This window comes from Myotis brandtii, unplaced genomic scaffold (genome assembly GCF_000412655.1).
Source record: "Myotis brandtii unplaced genomic scaffold, ASM41265v1 scaffold132, whole genome shotgun sequence".
Lineage (NCBI taxonomy): Eukaryota > Metazoa > Chordata > Mammalia > Chiroptera > Vespertilionidae > Myotis > Myotis brandtii.
This window is the reverse complement of record NW_005354673.1, coordinates 302,768-321,695: the sequence shown is the minus strand read 5'-3', so window position 1 is coordinate 321,695 and position 18,928 is coordinate 302,768.

Sequence of the window (18,928 nt, the reverse complement as noted above, 5' to 3'; positions counted from 1 at the left end):
TGTTGTGCAACAACAGGGTTTGGGATGCTCAACCCAAGTCCATTTTTCTAATGAGATGCAGGAAGAATATAGTGACCTTTGATTATTGAAATAAGATTCCATATATGACTCTCATCAGTCCTTTAATTATTAATATTTTCTGTATTCTGGAGAGGAAGATAAGCAATGTATAAGGAACACAAATGATACCGAATTTTGTTAAAAAGAAAAATGTTGCTTTTAATTGAACCTAATAGTGACTGAAGTATATAATCTTTGTGTATAAGTAGCTAATAGTTTTCTAGTACATGTTGTTGATGATTTCCCTGTATCCATCTGCTATAATTGATTAGCTTAAACCAGAAAGCCTTTCCCGGTCCAGGGATAACTTGTGTCCTAAATTGTCCAAGAGTGAAGGAAAAGACTTACCTTCCATGGACATTAAATAAAGGTATGTGTGCCTGATAAGTTGAGGGTTTTTCTCTGCTTTACCTGTGAAATAGTCTTCCTTCCTTCCTTCCTTCCTTCCTTCCTTCCTTCCTTCCTTCCTTCCTTGTTTCTTTTCTTTGTTCAGAGGAAAGAGGGACATCTTGAAATCTTAGAAGCTATAATTTGTTGAGAGAGCTGACTTTCTGTTGCAGCTGGTGGTGGTGGGTCACATACAGTGTGATTTATATTCTTAAATTTAGAATCATCCTTATTGGATCAGGTCATCTTTTTATTACCTCCTTACGTTGGAAAAGGGTAATTAACTCTTTGATAATTAAAATCTATGGACTTTCCTGTGTAGCTTTTACCTTATTAAGATAACTGTCAGAATACTGAGAAATGAGATATTTGGCTGTGATACCTGCTTCATTTCATTTTATATTCTTTTCAGTAGAATATTTTAAAAATCACATACAAATCTCAAATGTTTCCATTTGTTTTATTCTGAGACTAATAGCATTCTTTTTATTTGAATGGGAATATTTTAAACAATAGAATTATGAAGATGGATTCTGTTTATTGCTCTTTGAAATATATAGCCTATCTCCATTTCTGATAGCATTCTTTTTATTTGAATGGGAATATTTTAAACAGTAGAATTATGAAGATGGATTTTGTTTATTGCTCTTTGAAATATAGCCTATCTCCATTTCCTGTAGAATGTCCTTTCCTGATGCTTAAAAGTGGCCTTGTTTTTGACAATTCTCAGCATCAAGACTACTCATGTGTGTGAGAGTGACCTACTTTTCTACTTCTACATATCCTCTAGGTAAAACTTTTTTCTTTAGGGTTGAAAATTATACTAAACCTAGCTTAATACAGAGACTATTAACTAGTGGTCAGCTGATTCCTTAAAAATTCATAAATGGGTTTTAAGAACAGTCTTGAAAATATAGGGTGTCCCCCAAAAATGTATGCACACACTTTGAATAGTTATAAAGGCAGTGTTCATTAAAATACACTTAGTTTTAAAAATTGAGCTATCAGCTGTTAAAGTGTATATACAATTAGGTGGGGGGGGGCACCCTGAAAATGCATTGAATAGGTGGAAGAGGAAGAGGATTGAGCTTTGATAACATTCTGAAGGGGAGCCTTGCTAAACGATAATACAAAACATCTATACATTCACTCTGTAGACAGACAAACTGAGGCACCAGTGGTTCTAGGAATGATCATGATCACTTAACTATTTAGAAGGCTGGTGTCAGGATCAAAATGAAGGACATCTGGCTTCCAGTCCAAGGCTCTTGCCACTTGATGAAAACCTTTGTCTGGGTGTTTGTGAGTGTGTATGTGTGTGCATGTGTGCGTGAAGGGGGATGGTAAAACAGTCCTCAGACATGTTCTTGCCCCAACACAACACGACTCTCTCTGTAGGGTAGGCTTTCCAGAAATGTGATTGATTTTCCCAAGTGGTTTGGGAAACCTTTCTTGTTCTTCCGTGTGTCCAACCCTGATATATGACAGAGTTGGGCCCATATTATAGTGAATAGATTAACAGAGGATGTCATAATTTTGAATATTTAAATTTAAAACTATGAAACTTAGCTTGAAAATTAACTATCATTTAAGTTGCCATCTGTGAATATGTTGAAACCAGTGCCAGTCTAATTAGCAATCAGGAATATGATAATTGCTTTTGGCATATGAATGTGGAAAACTTCTCTGGAGTAAAATTATGCCAAGTTGTACATTTCTGAGTCTTTATTTCTTTCAAATTGACAGTGTTAATATTCTAATACTATATTACTTGGCATTCTGAGGATTTTAAAAAGTTTTGTTTTCATTTTTGAGCAAAATATTATCTATCTATCATCTATCATCATCATCATCATCATCATCATCATCATCTACCGGTCTCCTTAATTCTAGAACAGGGTTTCTCAACCTGGATACTATTAACATTTTGGAACAGATGATTCTTTGTTGTGAAGGACAGAGATGTACATTTAAGGATGTTTAGAGGCATCTCTGGCCAATACCCATTAGCTGCTAGAACCCTTTCCCCATAATCACAACCTTAAAAATGTCTTTAAACTTTGCGCTGGGATGAGAACACAGGTATTAGAGGATTTATCCATACACCGATTCCTAAAGTTATCAGAAAGATTTTAGGGCTCATGCTTAGTTCATGTGCTGGCCAGGACATGGAAATGTCCTAAATATCTCCTGACCTCCCACGTAGCAATTTTCAGCTATTTGCCTATAAAAAAGCCCCTCTTTGGAGAGCAGTTTCATCTTTCTTTGTGTCACCTTGTTTGAGGAGCAATGAAATGCAATTATCCTTTGCCATGATTTGTGAAGTAGCAAATGGAGTTGACATCTGTTCGGCAAATTCTGCAGACAGTCCATTTTTATTTTGTCCCCTTTGGAACTAAAGACATCACCAATTTTGTCCTTTGGCCTTCTGTTGGTCTCTTGTTATAGTCTAAGCACGTTTGGCTTAAGAAACTAAAAGGAGAGAGACAAGGGGAGAGAACAGATATGGCTAAACAGCCCTGGCTGGTTTGGCTCAGTGGATAGAGTGTCGGCCTGTGGACTGAAGGGTCCCACGTTTGATTCCAGACATGGGCACATGCCTGGGTTGCAGACTCGATCCCCATTAGGGGGTTTGCAGGAGGCAGCCAATCAATGATTCTTTCTCATCATTGATGTTTCTCTCTCTCCCTCTCCCTTCCTCTCTGAAATCATTTAAAAAAAGGCTGAACAGAAGCAGTGTTTGCCCCCAGCATTTTAATGCGAGATTGGGATATTTAAACAACCAGTGTTTTTATGGCATGCTATTCACTTACTAATTTAACTATATTTATTGAATCCCTATATTGTGTGAGATGTTTTTCTAGGTAGGGAGGATAGGGATGTGAATAAGACATATAATTTCTCTACTCTCATGGAGCGGCTAGACAATAAAGAAGTAGTGTATAGGCATGATTATCCCTGAGAGTGGAAATTGCTCTGAAGAGTGTAAGAGAAGCCACCAGGATAAAGAGGGGAACAAGTGATGTCCCTTCAGGGGATCCAAAAACAACATTTAAAGTGAGTTCTGAATAGGAAGGAGCCAGCCCCACAAGTGCTGGGGCAGGCAAAGGGGACCGGAATATGTTGCTCCAAAATATGCCACTTTGGCATAAGGATTCTTTTGAGTCAAAGGCAATTGAGAAACAGCAGAAAAGGGAGAAGTCCCCACCCTTCTCCTTTGTTCATAAAAGCAGGACACCAATTCGCCTTTATAAAGGTGACATACATTTCCATTTGTCAAAGTGTTTTCCTGTTTCATATCAGGAGAGGAAAAAGCCTCGTAGTCTCTGGAGAACACTCTTAGACTAATCACAGGAGACAGCACCAGTCACCTCTGCATAACGCACCTCACTAAGCAATCCTAATCTACCATACATTTCCTCGTCACCTTTTCACACTTTACCTCCCTGGGAGCCCACACTCTTTCTTTAACTTTGTCTAATCACTTTTACACAATGTATTGCCATTTGTTAAAGTGTTACATAAGCTTTTGCTTCTAACCACTTCTTAAAGTTTTAATTTCTTTTCTGAGAGGCCTCTCTGTATATAAAATTAAAAATATCAATTACATATGTGTACCTTTTCTGCCTGGCCAGTATTGCTCAGTGGTTGAGCGTCAACCTATGAACCAGGAGGTTACGGTTCCATTCCCAGTCAGGGCACATGCCTGGGTTGCAGGCTCGATCCCCAGTGAGGGGCATGCAGGAGGCAACTGATCTATGATTCTCTCTCATCATTGAAGTTTCTATCTCTCCTTCTCCCTTCCTCTCTGAAATTAATAAAAATGTATTAAAATATTTGTGTGCCTTTTCTCCTATTAAATTGCAGTTTGTTTGTTTAACTCCCAGTTCCTAAATATGGAACTTAAGAGAGTAGATGAAGAATTTTTTTCTCCCTTAGAACAGGGAAACATTTCTAAGAGAGAGAAATAGTGAGTTCAAAGTCTCTGAATCAAGGGCTACCCTGACATGTTTGAAAAGAAATTCAGTGAATGGGGTTTGCAATGTAGGAAGGGGCCAGATTATGGGTGACTTTATAATCTATAGAAATAAATTTGGGTACATATGTATGTATGTATTTATCTAAAGGGTGTGGCAAAAGTATCTTTACAGTTGTTCATATGGAAAATAATACAATAATAAATAATAATACAAGAATAAACTGTTTCACATACTCTTAACTGTAAACATACTTTTGCTTCACCTGTGTATGTGACAAGAAACTATTAGAGAAGTAGGAGAATAACATAACATAAATTTTATTTATTTTAAGACATCTCACTGTTCTGGAAAGAATGATGATAGGAGATGAAAGGGCAAGGAGGGAGAGGATTCTGGGAAGATGACAACAGTGTGAGAACAGGGTTTCCAGTCTCACAAAAATGCCTCATAAAAAAGATAGAGCAACTAGATACCAAAACAAACAAAAAAAAACATGAACAATATTTAAAACAATATTAGATGATAAGTTGTCCCCAAGCACCTCCAAATATAAAGGAGTAAAGACAACCCACACGCCCACTGGTAGCATGTGTTTACAGAAGGGAGTGGAGGGAAGCAACGAGGTAGGTTGATTTTAGAACAGTAGCTCTGGATGAATGGGTTTACTCTCTGTACTACTGGATGAGTACAAGGGTCTGCAATGAGAATGGCTAGAACATTCTAGTCCCTCTCAGTTGACTTGTTAGGTTCCTTCCTATGATGGCCCTACACTGAGGAGAACTGCTCTAGGAGTGGAATCAAAATCAAGCCATCCAGGGACAACAGAGATGAAGGCAGGAAGCAGTTTAGACCAAAATGATGGAGAGGAGCAGAGTGGGACATCTCAGAAAGCAAAGTCACAATGCACTTTAACCCTGTGCACTTAAAACCAATGGCGGAGGTCTGCAAAGCTAGAGAAGCTTTTCTCATTCCTGCCTCTTTTTAAAAAGTTCTCAAAAACGAATTTTAAATAAAATTATTTGTGCTGATAGAGAATATGGAGAAAATGTAGGTGGTAATGATGCAAACAATGACATAGGTGAGTTTTCAATAAATAGTGGTCAAATGAGTCTACAGACCAAATGCTTATTTAGATAAATCCTAATGCATCAAGAAAAATAATTGATTTAATGATGTATTTACCTTGGCTCCTAGTAAGTTGTAGTTGGGAGGAACTGCCCTATTTGGTGCCTTTGTAGCCATTGCACATCCTAGCATACTCTTTTGCTTAGCTATACATTTGTTTTTTAGAGAGAAGTCTGTGGAGGTTTGCACAGCATTTACATTTACCTTTCTTTCAATTTCAGCAGCTTTTTAGCCAACCAAGTATGCATCACAGAAATCCTTGGCAGTGTAAGCTAAGGAAAGCGATGTTTGTCTGTTTTAATGTGCACTGTGTTGGGCTTTTAGATTTTTGACGAAGCTGAAATGTGTAGGTTTGCAAATCAATCCCTACATTAAGTGATCATCATTTGAATTTCTTGTCAGACTATTTTTGTCCCTTTTGGCCCAACATGAACTGTCCAGTTGTGGTCTTTTGTTATATGCAGATTAACACTTTCATACACATTTTTTGTTACAAAGCCTGTAACACGAGTTTTCCTCCAAAATGTTCCACCACAAAGTAAGCACTTCTTAAGGGGGGGGGGGGGGTGGTGGAAAGAGGAAATTTAAGAGAGAAAATAGGAAGATATAAAAATAAATGCTAGATATTCTCTTAATAACACTTGATTGTTAGCTTTCAACTTAAATAAGCAGACAGCTACCCAATTTCTGTGCCTTACATAGATGTTCCCAGGTCTCTTTTAAAGGAGCACCAACCCCTGCTATCAAGGGGCAAAGAGAGCTAATGGAATGATGCTGCCTTCCTAAGGAAGCCAATGGCTTTGAGGCCCGGGAACCAGTACCTCAGGGATTGCTCCCTCTGCTGGGAGCTATGGCCATCATTTCCATCCTAGGAACCAAACTTTATCCAACTCCAATAGCACTAGTTAGAAGCTCTGACTCACCAAACTTTCTTATCCCATGGAGAGTGATCCTTGCTGCTCCTTCTTACCGCTATTATCTTTCTCTGTCTCATGCCCTATGCCTGCTCCTCCTCTGAGGTTTTGCTGTAAACAGAAACCATTGAATTTCAAACACACCATCCATTTATCATGTCAGGGGAACACCATGTATCCTGACTTTTGATTCAGAAAATGTGCTCATTCCACCTCTGGAATCCAGTCAGTATGAACGAAGGGGAAAATCTATTTATATTGTGCTGTGGAAAGTCTGAGCCTTTCTTGTTAGTGGAGGGAAGATAAGGGTCCATGAGAATTATCCCTGGCATTCCCTTTTGGAACCTGGGTTGCATTTTGCCATGGAAATTAAAATGAAATTATTTTTAGTTAATTGGGGTGTTAGGGTTTAGTTAAATTATTTTAGTTAAATAATAAACTAATTTCTCCTATGCCATTATTTCTAAGAGTAAATGTGTTTTAAATTCCAAGCAGTAACTTATCAAACACCATTTGGAAGGTAGCCCAGTCACTGACTATAGGCTGCTTCTAAGAATAAGAGTAAATGTGTTTTAAATTCCAAGCAGTAACTTACCAAACACCATTTGGAAGGTAGCCCAGTCACTGACTGTGGGCTGCTTCTAAGACCCCCCCCCCAATCTTTTCTGTGTCTCCTTCCTGTGTTGAAAACATACACTCTGATGTCACATATGTACTCTAAATATATACAGGGCGGAAGTTCAAATAATTATTCTTTAGTTAACTATTTCCAAAGACTAATTTTGTAACCATGCAGGGAATATATGGATGAATAAAGATTTTAGCTCTGTCTTCAAAGAGCTCATTTTGTGGGGGAGAAACTTCTTTCAATAGACAATAGTAGAAGAAAAGGGAAATCCTCAACCAAGTACAGTTTGCTATGAGAATTTACTCAATGGGGGAATAGTTCTGCGTGATGGGGCTGAGGAAAGCTCTAGAGAGGAGAAGTCATATAAGCTAAGTGTCCAAGTATAAATGTGATTCTACTAGGAGGAAGGAGTCAGGGGGCAGGCTATCCTGGGCATGAGCAAAGACAGCAAAGATGGGTCTTCTGTTTGAAACGTTGAGTGATATTCAGTTTCTGCTATTCACATCCCATATTTTAACTCTTTACTACAATCCAAAAGCTGTTGTTTTCCTCTTTCATCCAATCTTTTGTTCAAATTTCTCAGTGCCTCTACATGTTTCAAATAGCCAAAGATACCGTCACACTGTGCCATCAATGCTGATGTCCCTGACATATCATTTTCTGGAAATAGCATGAGCATAAAAGGCATGAAGGTGCTATTCTGCTTCTGCTCACTGTTCCCTACCAAAGCCTCCAAGGATTCTGCTTAGATAAAGGCAGGAAAGGCTATTCTCACTGAGCATCCTGCAAGTCTAAGTTCTATCCATTTTGCATCGTTCTCAAGCAGCAGCATGAACCATACTTCTCTCCCCAAGATTTTGCATACCCTGTGCCTTCTGCCTTGAGCATTTTCCATCACCACTTAACCTAGCTTATTTCTTTTTATTATTCTGAATTTAGTTTTGATGTTTAGCCTTCTCTGAATTTACAAGCCTATCAGAACATTGCATATTAGGTATCTCTATTTTATGCATGTATTAGGTGTCATATTTCTCCTATCAAATGACTCTGTATTACAGTTGCTTGTTTAATTGTCTCTACTGCAAATGCCTTAACAGTAAAGACAATTTGTCTTTAATTCTCAGTGTCTACCTATAAAAAGTAACTTCTCACTAAATATTTGTGGAATAAGTTAAGAAAGTTTGTATAAAATAATACTACCAATAATATCTTTGATTTATTCACCATGTGTTACTGCCAGATACTTTAAGTATATTATCTCATTTTAACTTAGTTTTCAGTATAATAATTTGTGAGAATTATTATTATCCATAGTTTTAGGTAAAGAAACTGAGATAAAGAGGAAACTTGCCAGAGATTTCACTGTTTCACATGGGGACACTTCGGAAGTTTGGTAAAGGTTTTATTTATTTTCCTCCAATATAATTCTCTTTATAAATCATTTAGCCTAATATCATTGTGTTGGTATACTCTCTGTAAGAGTTATTTGTGAAATCCATCTTTTCTTTCTTTTTTTTCCATTTTTTTAAGAAATAGGAAAGTGCATTTGCCAAGAGTCAATAAACAGACAACTTGAGTGGTTTAAACTTGAAAGGTGGACTTCAGAAGCTTTAAGAAATTTTTAACCTTGACATTCTCCCAACCTAATTGACAAGCCTGGTGTTGGTTACTTGCTGAGAGAAGAGGGATTTTCAGTATGTAATATACAGGTCACTGGTTTTAAGTTGGGTCCATTATAATTTATTGGAGTCCTGACAGTTCTAGGTGATATAAAGAAGAAAGATTGGCTTTATTAGGTGATTTCTCTGTCTATGGTAGTGCTACTTTAATAGATAATAATGGTTAACAACTTGATGACATTTCCCTGATTTCATTTTAGCATTTGGAAGGTGATGAATTCTAGGACTCACTAACGTTGAAATGAGCTCATTGTCCCGAATAGTGAGTCAGGGAGTCACAAAAAGTCCATTTTTCCTAAACTTTAGCCCTATGGCTTTCATTCCATGCCTCTCCAAGTACAACCTGACATTTGTGTCTGATTGGTTGAGAGCTCTTCTTAGAAGCAATTAAGAGTACACTTGGATACCCATCTAAATGTTCCAACTTAATACATATCTACAGAAAGCCCAAGTGGTTTGCCAAGTTTAAAAAGAAGGCTTTGGTATCAATTCATATTTAGAGCTAACCTTATGTATAAGCAGCTTGGTGACCCCTTATTTGATTAACTTTTAGTGGCAACTGCAAGTACCCTGTCCCCCAAAAGCTCCTCTAATTTATTCCAAAATTTCAGAAATAAAATATGGGAAAAACTTTCCATGTCAAGATTTGAAATGAGGTTGCAAATAGCTGTAGAAATAACACCTTGGCTTACCATTATAATTTGACACATGTAATTGTAATAGTTCTTTCCTTAACTTCTTTGAGAGGGTAGGAGTAAAGGACATTAGAACCCTGGCCACCTGGAAGCAGAAAGGGGAAAGCTGGTGCATGAAAGGCAAGATGGTCATTTCATACTTGTTCTAAGAATACCCCTGTCCACTCCCTTTTAGCTCCCGTGGTTCTTCCTCTCTTCCTTGTTTGATCTTGGCATCATCTCTCCTAAAACTCTCTGCAAATTTTAATATAGGGCTTATTCTTCACTCCAAAGGGCTGATATGGTGGGCAGAATTTCAAGAATTACCCTCAATACCCTTGCCATTTGAGTGTAGGTGAAACCTGTGGAAATGTATCATTCTCTCAATTATATTTTCACATACAGTAAAAGTATGAACCTAAATTAATAACATGAACACTTTAAAAACAGAGTTTTCTCTAGCTGGTGGCAGAAGGTAAAGTTAGAGATTCAAAATACTGAGGGAATATGGTGCACAGTTGCTGGCTGTGAATATAGAGGGAGCCACATGACAAGGGATACTGGTGGCCTTTTGGAGCAGTGAGTAGTTCAAGGCTGGCTGACTGCCTTCATGTAAATGGGGTGCTCAATCCTAAAATTATAAACAACAACAAAATAACTTTTAAAAACTGGATTACGTCAACAACTGGAGAAACTTCTAGGTGACTTCTCCCCCAAATCCATTAGATTAGATAAGAGCTTACTCCAGTGAACAACCTTGATTTCAGCTTTGTAAGGCCCAAAGCAGAAAGGCCCAGTTGAACACACCTGGACTCCTGACCTACAAAACTATGAGGTAAAAAATGGATATTGTTTCAAGTTGCTGAATTGGTGGTAATTTGTTATGCAAAGCCTTCTAACAGAATCTTACCTCACTCAGTAAAATCCAGAGTCCTCACTGAAGTATAAGGTCCTCCATGATCTGGCTCCTGTTAACCTCTCTGTCCTCACCTCCAATTGCTTTCCTGCCTTATTCATTTTGCATCTACTATAGTAGATTTCTCCCTCAGGGTGTGTGCACTTGTTATTCCCAGCCTGAGATGTTTTCCCCAAGATATCAGCTATGTAATCACAATCCCACTTCCTTCAAATCTTTACTTGAAAGAGTAAATGAAGACCTTCCCCAATGCTCCTCCCTGATACTTCTAGCATGCACTGCACCATTTTATTTTGTTGTGCTTAATACTGCCCAGCCTATTTTTATTTATATTGCTAAGTGTTTGTATCTTCCACTCTGATGAAAACTTCATGAGGGCTAGGAGGATTGTCTGTTTTGTTCACTGCTGTAGGAGACAAATTTTTAGATTCATGAATTTAATAAAATAATGGATCTTCAATTTATTTATGAACAAACTTAGGCTCATGGTGGTAAAGTAACTTTCTAAAGGTCATAAAATTAGTAAGTAAGTGGTTGAAAGGAGATGAGCAGTGTAACTAGATGAAGGTTTGGGCTAGTAAGGACATTTGCAGCAGTGTGAACAACTCCAAGGAATTTGGACAATGGGTTGTTCATGAGGGATTATAAGGAATTTTGTCAGGATGAAGGACAGAGATAGGTAGAACACCTGCGAGGGAGCTGAGACTAAGACATAGCAGAGGGTAATAAGAAGTGGAACAAAATAGTTCTGGTTGTGCTGGAAAAAAGGAAGTGATAAGTTTTGTTTGAACATGCTGAGTAAGATGCAACTTTTATGAGTCTGTTTGGTAGTGTGTTTTATTTTGTTTTCTGATCAGGATAGAGGATGTATGAAGGAGAAACATAGCAGTTTAGATATTATGCAATTGGCCCTGTGCCTTAAATAAAAATACAGCAGTCATTTTTTTATGTTGTGATCACCTTATTTATAGGAAACTCAGGCTTTCCAAAATGTTCTCATTCTTACTTTGCCTGCCAATACACTTTCAATAACTTGCATTGGACAATGAAAACAGTGCTACAGCCTGGCCGGTGTGGCTCAGGGATTGAGCATCAACCCATGAACTAAGAGGTCATCTGTTTGATTCCTGGCCAGGGCACATGCCCAGATGTGGGCTGGATCCCCAGTAGGGGGCCTGCAGGAGGCAGCCAATCAGTGATTCTCTTTCATCATTGATGTTTCTAACTCTCTCTCCCTCTCCCTTTCTCTCTAAAATCAATAAAAATATATTTTTTTAAAAAAGAAAGAAAATAGTATTACAATCATCTTGTTGAGCCCTTAGTGCCTCAGGGCTACCAGCTCTATGGGTCTTCTTAACTCTGGTCACTGTCATTCCTACTGATAAGCTTGAATCTCAGGTTGTGGGCTGTCTTCAGAGATAGATATATGGTTGGGGATGGGTTGTATATGGCTCATTCTTCCTTTTGTAAAATGATATTCACAGGTATGCTCTGAGTTCCTAGAATTCTCTTCACTGTTGTCTCAGTATTGTTGTAGGTATGGGATACATTTTGTTGACATGGATGAGAACTAGGGTTTCATCAGAGCCCTTTAGGTCTTCTCTACCATTATCATTGTTGTAGTGCATAGAGTCCCTGACTTCCCTCTACCTTGCGTCAGCCATATAACTCTTTCCTCCCAGTATTGTTCTAGAGCCTTGGTTTTCAACCTGTGGGTCGCAACCCCTTTGGGGGTCAAACGACCCTTTCACAGGGGTTGCCTAAGACCATCGGAAAACACATATATAATTACATATTGTTTTTGTGATTAATCACTATGCTTTAATTATGTTCAATTTGTAACAATGAAATTGGGGTCACCACAACATGAGGAACTGTATTAAAGGGTCGAGACATTAGGAAGGTTGAGAATCACTGTTACTAGAGTCTTAAAGGAACTGGGAAAATCCCTCTCCCTCTTTCCAAAATCTCCATTCACCTTTAGCTTCCTGTTATTCCTTCAACCACCCCAAACTCTTCTGAATCTCCATCTTTCCTTGGTACTTCTGAATTCCTCAACCCAAATTTCCCCTTTAAGCTTATCCAACCAAAGCTCAGTTATCCAGATACATAGAAAATATTGAACTATGAGTATTTTTTTAACCTGGCTTTTAGCATCACCCTGATACTCAACTCTTCCCATCCCTCCTCCATCCCTTCATGCCTCAAATCTACTTTTTAGGATGTCACCAAAAAATTAATTAATTGAGAAAACATCAATTTGGTACTAACTATTCTGCTTGACACTTAAAATAAAAACAAACAGAAAAAACCCTAAAACCTTGCCATCCTTTTAAATGAGAGTCACCTTTTAGCTAGTAACATTTAGTTATTGCTTTACAGCTTACAAAGAATTTCCACATACATAACTATATATTTTTTTCAGTTAACTACTAGCTGAAGCAGTTAATGCAATGATTATCTGGTTAACCCCATGCTACAGGTAAGGAATCTCAAGGTCATGAAGAACCTCTGCCAAATGTCACTGACTTAACAAGCAACAGAGCTGAGGCATGGCAAGGATACACCTTTTGTTATGTGGCTCTGCCTCAGCCTTGGAATGTAGAAAAGGAAATACTCAGTGAAAGGTCTCAGTTAAACAGAAAATGTGTGCAATAGGGTCCAATTTGATGTTTTTTGTTTTTTTTTTTTCAAAGGAGAGACAACTGCATCCACAGAAGTTTAATTCAGGGACTTGGATGACAGCATAATACATCATGTTGTTCCCTTTGTTATCAATAGGCTGCCTTGGCTGTCCGTGTTCATGGCTTGGATGGGGATTTTATAGCAGTGTTTACCCCATCCCGTATGTGTAATGTTTTGTGCAAGTCGTTTACTTGTGCTGTGAGATTCGGCACTGCACACTGTACGTTACACACCTAAACTCCCCATAGCCGTACTGGAGAAAACTTCAGCATGAGGAAGGCCCTCCAATCCCCAGTAGTTTCACCGGAGACATAATGTCAGTAGATTGGAGCCTCATCAGGGGCTGTTTCCCGTTGCTGCCTAGCAGGGGATCCATTTATTTTTCAGGCAGGAGACATGAATCCTCTGACAATAGTCTATTATGATGTTATCTCGAACAAGGTAATTTGATTTGATAGATGCAAATGCAGAAGATTGGCAGTTAATACATTTTCTCCCTTTTAAAAGGATTTGGCGTTTTAAAAGGAATTCAGTTTAGGTGGAAAATTTAGGATTGCCAATCTCTTTAGCACAAACAATAACCTTGTGAACGTCTTGCTATTCTGAATCCCAGGAACTAGTCTTTGTTTTTCACTTAAAGAACTCTTCTAAAACCTAATGTGCAACTATATAACATTCCCAATCAATTCAAGGAATAAAAATAGAAGGTGTAAAATGGGCTATGCAATATTATTCACAGTAAAAAAAATAAAGTAACCCTGTGATCAGCTGTAGGTTGCATTGTGGCTTTAGTAGCTAGTGGTCATAGTATGAAGAAAGAAAGACAATTTATATATTCCCACATCCTGGGTTTCAGATACCACAGTGAAAATGTCTTAGTTTAGAGGCTGGGATCGGGAACTGCTAATGAAATAGAAATATTCACTATTTTTATCTCTGCACTTTTCATAGTATTTGGCAAAAGTATATTTATTGAAATAATGTTTCCATATTTTCAATTTCTAAAAAGTAAACTTATATTAATAACTGTCAAATGATAACTTATTATTTGAGGGCAAGAAGGGGACTTTAATCATTTTACTTTGTTCCCTGGTTATGCAGATAACAGAGCTAAGTCCGAGAGATAGTAGATGATTCGTCCAAAGTCATAGGGTTTGTTGGAGACTGAGATGGAATTAGAATCCAAATGTTTGGCCTTAGCAAACTATGCAGCCCTAAACCACTGAGGCAGAAAGTCAGCTCTTTATTTAATAACCAATAGCAGGTTATTAACATGTCATTTTTATAGACTCTCATGGTGGAACATATTAGTGGTGTCTGCTGCCTTCTTAGTTCTTAGAATTTGAAGTCATCTAAGATTGTCCTATAATTTCAATAAGAAATAAAATATCCATTTAAAAATGTACATGATATTAGAGGGAACAAAGAGTTTAATTCATGGTTCTCAATTTTTCTTTCCATTCAACTCCTAAAATTAAGTCTTATTTTATTTAATGCTCATTTTTGGGATAGTTCTCTATTGTTTTCACAAGTAACAATTATCAACACACTTAGGTGCTATTTATATTACTTCCTTAAAGAAAGAAATCATACCTTACAGGAATAAATACTAATCATGAGGATACTGTTTTCTTTCCAGAAGTGGGAATAGAGTGTAGTCAGACATCCTTTGGAGGGTGACCTGGGTGTGAAAAAGGGTGGACATGGTGAGTCAGAGTTAAAAGCAGTAGTGAAGAAAAATGTCCCATTTCCCTCCTCATACTAATGGCCTAAATGTGTTTGTGATTGTGGTGATGGCCATTTCTCATGAGGTTAATAGCTGTGATGTGTCTCCAAAATGATTCACTACCATTCCTCCTCGCAAGCCAAATTATTCCCCCTAAGTGTAAGTCTTAGCTACTTCAATTTCCTAAATGGATAAACGCAGTCAGTTCTATGTTGTATAATCTTAAGGAAAGTCAGTATTACCTGCCGGTAAACTATAATCTTGTGATGTAGCAGAAGGAGCAACCTTCTTCATATTTTAAATAAAGTGCCCATCATCTCCTTCCATGATACCCAGAGGAGTTTGAAAATGTGACCAGTCATGTAATCAGCTGCTGAAGGAGACCTGCTTCTGGCTGATGCATTGAGTCAATTCGTATTCTTACTCAAGAATCAGGTGGCCATAAATGCCAGCACATAAATGAGCCCTAAATGGAGGTGGCAACACATTCTTGTTCTTCCCAGCTATCACCCAATATCTCTTATACCTTATATATAAAGAAGTTATATATAAAGAAGCCTGCTTTTTTGAACCAATACAGGTAATAAAGTGCAACAGGAAGGATGAACACTTTAGAGTCCCATAGTCCAAATGGAGTTAAAATTCAGGTTTGCCATTTGTATTTGTGTGATCTACAAGTCAATTAAATCTCAGAATCTCAGTTTTCCTTATCTTAAACTTTAAAACTTGGATAAAATTAGTTACCTTACAGTGCAGTTGTGAAAATAAATGCTTATAGATGTTGGTTGTTACCCCATGTGGGATTTTTTCTCCCACCCCTGGCTATGCTGAGAATGTTTTTTGCAGAAGCCAGATTCTGGTTTGGTAAGGATCAGCATAAGAAAATTTAGGGATTATTTAAAAATTAATGATCTTGTAACCACTGTTTACCAAGTGCTTATGTTATGCTGTGCAATAAACAAAATTCCTAACATTTATCCCTCACAAAAACCCTACTGTATAGTATCTCTAGTTTGCAATAAAGAATAGGCAGGTCTCAGAGGATTCAGTCTCTGACTCATTGTCAACTAATAAATAATGAGAAGATATATTCTACAGAAATTTATGGAGGCTACTATGCATCAGATAATATGCTATATGTTGAAATATATTAGTAAAGAAACCAGGAAATGTCAGAGATGTGATGTTTCTGTGGAGCAAACAGACTATAAAGGATTAAACACATTGTGATGAAGCCTATGAAAGAACAACAGTGGACTGATATGGAATGGGTGACAAAGGAAGTAGCAGGGGAGAGAAAAGTGGTAGAGGCTGGACTGGAGACAGGGCACATGGACCACTGTACACACTCCTAGGATGGAACAAACAAAAGGAAAAGGAGGTAGTAACCCCACATCCCATAGAGACTCATCTTCAGGGATTACCTGCCACCACGAAAGGAATTTCCAGGAGATTATCTAAACCCCAGGATTTGATGCAGAGATTGAAGAGAAAAGTCAGATGGAGATAAATAAAAAAGAGGTCAGAGGTCAGAATGTAGCTCAAAGGCTTCCGAGGGAGGGAAGAGGGGAAGAGGAAGGTGTTCCAGGCCTGAATGGTTCACTTTGGGCTCTTGGTAGCTCAAATTCATTGAGAAATGCCCCAAATCTGCATCCCTTCCCCCCAGACTTTCAGGTATAGGCAAAATGTCTTTTCTACATTATGTTGAAGATATGAGCATCACAGAGGCACACAAGCATGCAGACCTGATTCACTGCTCTTTTCGTGCTATTAAATCTCAAACACTCAATGCGCAGTCAATGGTGCTCATTTTCGAAGCGAGCGGGGATGATGGCTATTTCCATGCAAAGCACTTTTCCCACAGTCTATGGGAGTTTTCCAGTGGGCTCTGTGCATTCTAATGTTGGTACCTGCCCTTTGTTCTTGGACCTTGTCATTTATCTTATGGCTGACTTGCTGATCATTAAAAAAAGAGTCATTTTTCCTTTTCTTTCTTTCTTGTTCTATTTTTCTTTCAGACCTGTTGATCATCCAGCTGATGCTGCCTTTCTGCACAAAATTGAGAGTGCTATTTGTCCTCCAGTTTGAGCTATCATTGACTCCCAGCTAAGTTACTTGTGGAGTATGGCAAACACAGGCGGGGGCACTCATGGTTTTAAAGAGCAGAGTACTCCTACAAGAATCTTTTAAATTCTGACATATTTTGTCTTAAACAGCACTCTCTTGCTGGGAAATATTGAGAGTGAATCTCCTTCATTTATTAGAGGGTGGCTGGAGGAACACAGGGTCCTCAGGCAGGCGGTTAAGAGATGAAATACAAATGAAACAATGCATAATCAGCCAGAACTCCACATGCACATAGTGTCAAGTGGTTCTGAACTCAATTTCAGGAGTCAGGGAGACCTGGCTCTCCCAGAGTTGAGTGGTGTGTGACTTTGGGCAAGTTACTTCCTTGTAAGCAGCTTCATTCTTAGGAAAATGAAAGGAGATAATGCGTGTCAAATTGTCAGCATTCTGGTAGGTCAGTAGTAATTACTCAATAATTTTATTGCACTAACATTGTCCTTAATGTTAATTATGATGATTACTGTTATTAAAGTACCGAGTGACAAGAAAAATGATGGCTTGAGGTCTTCATGTGGCATTTTGATTATCCATAACGAAAGATTTTTTGTGTATGTGTTTAATTTTCTAACTGAAGCACCAGAAATGAGCTAGAAAAAGATGTTTACTGTGCTATCAATTTTCATCTAATCTCTTAATCTCCTATCCATTCTTAGTTTGTTTTTAGCACTATTTAGTGATTTTTAGATTTGGAAATAACGTACAGAGAAATCAAGACCTGTGTATTAGCGGTAAGTTTCTTGCTAATCTTGAGGAAACTGAGAGAATGGTTTGGGGTCTCCTCTCACTTGTACCTCATCAGCAGGGTGAAAACGGACTTCTCCATTTCTCAATCTCTGAATATATAGTCCAGAAATAACATTCCCTGCCTATCTCCAATGGAGGTAGATATAAAAATGACAACTTTTAAGATGAGATTAAAAATGACAGTAAATCTGAAATGTTACTAAGCAAATAGATAGTTTTATTAATCTAAAAACCTAAAACTGGGCTTGGATGCCTTATCAAAAAATGAGTGGTTTATCTTCAGAAATAAAAGCAAAATGTCTATGAAGATGGTAACCTCATTAGTAAATAACTGGCATCTAGAAGGCAATAGAAACAAGTACTTTGTAAATAGATGCTTTTGCTCTGTGACACACTTCCTAAAATTTGGAGTGTTTGATTTCTCCAGATGCTATTCTGGTATCTATAAATGTTAATGCTATTGTGTGGGATAAAGGCAGCATGTGAGACCACTGTATGGTTTATGTAGAGGAGATCACTGCCTGGGGAGCCCTGCAAAGAAATAAATCAGAATAAGCAATACAAATAGAAATGTTTTCATATATTTATATAAATTTTTTGATCTTCAAAACAATTAAACATTGGTTCTCTGGCAAACAGAAAATTTCTTTTCAAGAGGGAGCATTTTGAAATGACATCCATTTACATTTGAGAATAAGTGAATTTCAGGTCCTTTTCCAATAGTAGGTTGGGTTGTGTATTTTTCTGAAGAAAGGAGAAATGAGGAAACTTGTGAAAGACTAAAGACTTCCAAACAAGGAGAACAAACCACTTACCTTGACCCAATGGCAGAGACATATCAAGTAATAGAAAATGTAATTTTCAATCAAAGGAAAAATACCAGTAAATGGTAGCTAAGGCAAGTCAGAAATATTAGAAATTTTGAAGTAATGAATGACATTGTTTGAGGCCACATGCTTCATCTGTCCAGGTCTCAAATCTATTTTAAAAGTAAAACCATTTAAAATATAGCACCATCTATGTATCTCTATCTCTAGCTCTAGCTCTAGCTCTAGCTCTAGCTCTAGCTCTAGCTCTATCTCTTTATCTCTATCTCTATCTCTATCTCTATCTCTGTCTGTATATATGTATCTCTATCTCTCTATCACTGTCTCTATCTCTATCTCTCTCTATCATCTATACCTATGTATGTGTATATGTATATGTATATGTATATCTATCTATATCTATATCTATATCTATATCTATATCTTTTTTAAACCTATACTTTAAAACAGTAATAT